At 31.5% G+C, this 3,928-nt stretch overlaps 1 long non-coding RNA gene across 1 annotated transcript; it reads right to left on the bottom strand.

The window, feature by feature from the left end:
- Nucleotides 1–204: 204 nt before the first annotated feature.
- LOC146884255 (uncharacterized) lies at nucleotides 205–2,062 on the bottom strand. The gene is made up of 2 exons (XR_014984144.1): nucleotides 1,850–2,062; nucleotides 205–572 (listed from the first exon to the last, which is right to left on the bottom strand). It is a non-coding gene; the product is annotated as an uncharacterized LOC146884255 (long non-coding RNA).
- Between the last annotated feature and the right edge of the window lie 1,866 nt (nucleotides 2,063–3,928).

The following is a 3,928-nucleotide window of genomic DNA, read 5'->3' as shown; positions in this document are numbered from 1 at the left end:
CTTTTTTGTTTACACTATAATTAAATATCCATAATTTAAAACAATAAACCAATTTACAGCTAACTCTTGGGAACCCATTGGCCATTTTTTATTTGCACTATAATTGAATATCCACAGTTTGAAAAAAAAAACTAATAAAAGTATAAACAATAACAACTAACTCTCTCACCTAATAAAAGTATAAACATCAATCATGTAACATAATTAAAAAACAAAAATAAAAGAACATAACATTAAACTCAAATAAAACGAGTATATACATTCAAAATTTACAAAAGAAAGTTATTGATAAAACCTTCTTCACCATCCATTACATGAAGAACACGTTCCATCACTTGGCCAAGCTTTTGAAAGCTCAAATGATTAACATAGTATGACCAAAATGCTTTGAGGTTAGTTATAATCGTGGGAAATATAAAGAGAACAATTCTTAGACAGAAACAATATTGATAATGGTAAGTAAGGTTCCCTTCTTGAAATCTCTCCAAGGGAGAAGCCCTTTACGGTTGAATGTTCATCACTCATCAAGTTGCTTAGTTCACCAACAACAACCTTGTCCCTAGCTGCTAATCCTAGCATCAGACATGGTAAGTTTTATTATCATTTATCACTCATCAAAGTTTGGAACTAAATGCAAATGGCTATACTTTAAAACATTCTTACACTTTTTTACTGATAAATTTGACCTGGAAAATATAACGACAATCAAATTTATACAATACTTATATAGAACTGTATATAGATCATAACTTCGAGATAATTACAAAAGATGATAATAACAAGTTAATTTCATGTAGAAAATATTTGCTAAAGACCATAGTAGTATAGAATGGTTCAATCAAATTAAATGTGAATGGAACATGTTATAATGGTTCAGATTTGATAGTTAAACATAAATGACTTATGCTAATCAACAATATCTGGAATAACAACCTCTATAGATATTATTCTATTTAGACTTTAACCCCACCTACTACAAAAGTTGGATTTCAAAATACTTTCTCTATCATTTTTTTTTCAGAAAATTAACAAAATACAAAATATATAGGAAGTGAAAACACCACACAGAGAAAACTATGTAACATGTTAATTATATGCTTCTGAATTAATTTGATAAAGATAGTAAGTATTATATAATTCTTTGTATCTCAAATTTGCTAGGAATAGTTCTATAATGTTTTAATTTTTGTTAAATGTTTCCCTTTATCTTATATAAAAATATAATATCTCACAGTTTTTTCTATTGATGACCTGCTTACTAGAGTTTTCATTAAGTCTCCCAACCTAAACCATATTCTATTATCAAAACATAATTGCGACACATATGATCACAGATTCATGCATAAAAGTAATTGAGAAAATTAAAGTTTCAACAAATTTTAGTGGTCCCGAAACAAACTCTAAAACAGAGCAACCAATTTTTGTCACAATTGAATAAGAACAAATTATTATAAGAATAACCACTATGAGGAACTAAATAGGAAGACTCATTAAAAATATACTGGTAATATCCACATAGCACTTTGTCTATGTGCTGAAGAATAGAGCTTTGATCATTGGGATCAATATCCAACTCATCTTTTAGTGTTACGTGTATTAAAAAGATTAGAATGAATATTGAAGAACTATTATTATGTGAGAAACAATGGGGCTGTAATCCCACAAAAAAAAATCTTTTATATTTAAAATACTAATGAACATTCAAAGGCTAGTAAAATTAATCAGCCTTGGTACGAGTTACAGTGTTATTCATATATCATCATAAACATAAATTTTATCAAGTTCTATATAAAAAGCAAGATAGGAATATTGATCAAAACAACCTTGAAGCAAATGATATTATACTTACATTTGAATCTGTTGTGAAGTTAAAATATTGAAACAAGATTGCCACCAACTCCTCCCCAAGATCTTCCTCCGAAAGTGCGTCAATGTCGAACTCCTTCCTCCATTAGATATTGCTTTGAACCATCACAAGAGCATGCACGCGCTCAATACTTTTAAAAGAACGACGACAATCCTCTAGTTCTTCAAGAGAGCGACACCCTAGAAGAACACTTTGCCTTCCTCCTTTTACTCCAACTCCTTCCTTCTCCAGATCTTTCATGCCCTTTCATTCCGAATCAAAACCCCTATTTCTCTCATTCAATATAGAATAGAGAATAATATAGGCTTAGGACAAAAGAGAATAGCGAAAACAGTTTAGGATTTCTCAAGAATGGAATGAATGGACTTGCTATACACGACGGCTAATGGAGGAGGAAGGCCTCGGGAACAAAGACTCTGGCGGTGGCAAAGAGAAATGTCGTGACGTCGTAGTGGTTAGCGTCTTCGAACATGACCTTTTGAAAGGAGGAGGTTTTGTCCCAGTAACCGGAGCCACAAAACGAATATTTTTTATCATTGGTGGAAGCGGTGCATGGCCTGGACGAAGTCGCCGGAAGATGAGGAGGCATGGAGAGGGTTTGGTAGTTGGAGAAGAAAAATAGATAAGATAGGTTGCTCTTAAGTTAAATCGACAAACGAATTCTTATGTATGAATATTTTTTGTATATAAGTTTTCTTAAAATATTTTTTATATATATTTATATGTGATATTTATTTTTTACGTTAAATTTTGTTAGGTAATTTTGTATGAAAATTTCTACCAAAAAATTGTTATGTTTATCTATGAAATTTTCGTATATAACTTCTTTATTTTTTTTACCTACGAACATTAATGTTATCTATGAAATTTTTTTCGTAGATAAAACAAAGTTATCTATGAAAAAAATTTCGTAAATTATTTTTCCTTGATAATAGACAATTTTCTTGTAATGGGTCCGAGGTGGGAACTTTCTACCAATTTTCACATTGATGCAACTTTTGGTGTGTTTGTGTCTCTTTTGCTTTTTATCACATATTTAGGTATTGGAAAATTATATATCGACATCCACTTTTTGACAACTTCTCTCACAACCTTACGTGGCTCTGACACTGCATTTTATTTTTAATTTTTATATTTGACAAGGTAGACAAAGGGGGTTTGAAAGAAATATTTCTTTGAAAGAAAGTAGGAGGTAGAAAGGCAAAACGCGAGCGTCATCTTTTTCAACCAGTCTTTGTCATCCTCAATCACATTTCTTCGTCTTCAACCTCGTGTTGTTCTAAAACCCGTATTCTTCTTCACATCCCTTCTTCTTCAAAATCATTTAGTCGTTGCAAGTGTGTGAGTTATCCCACGAAAGCTTCGATACGACCACCTCTGTATCCATTGGTGCGAAAAGGAGGGATTTTTGTGGTGTTTGTAGTGACGTGGTCTTTGTAGTGTCGTGAGTTGGTGGTTGTCGTCTTTGTGGTGGAATTTAATCGGATCACTTGTTTGAAAGGGGAAAAGTGTGTGGTGGCAAGATATAATTTTTTTTTTTGCATATTAGTTGTGATTTTATTTTTTGTAAAAAGCAAAGAAAAAGATGGGTTTTTGTTTGAAATTGGGGTTGGGGTTAAGTTTCAATCTTCTTATTTTGTTTAGGATTTTGTTTATATCATCTTATTTTGTTTGTTTTTTTGCCCTTTTTGTGGATTCTTCTTATATCACATTGAGTGTAGAAAACATCTTTTTTGACTGCATTGTGTTTTTGGTTGTACGAACTGTGTATACTTGACTTCATTACTTTTCCTTGAAATGACTGGTAAACGGAAACAGAATGCATCAGTGCAAAAGTTAGAGAAGTCAGTCAGTGAAAGATTTGTATTGTTAGCTTTCATATTCCTTTATTTAATCCATTGTTAGTATTATGTGCTTACTTAAGAGTTAATAACTATGAAGCCATGGTCTATGATTTGCACATTACATATCCATATTCATTGTAGTTAAGCAGGGATGATTTTTAGTTGTTGGTTTATTGAGTAAACTCTAAACCCATAAATGTGCTTACTTATGACTTAA

The sequence above is a fragment of the Vigna unguiculata genome, chromosome 8, assembly GCF_037176805.1.
Source record: "Vigna unguiculata cultivar grain cowpea cultivar isolate G323 ecotype 2 chromosome 8, ASM3717680v1, whole genome shotgun sequence".
Classification (NCBI taxonomy): Eukaryota; Viridiplantae; Streptophyta; class Magnoliopsida; order Fabales; family Fabaceae; genus Vigna; species Vigna unguiculata.
This window is presented reverse-complemented; position numbering and strand designations above follow the sequence as displayed.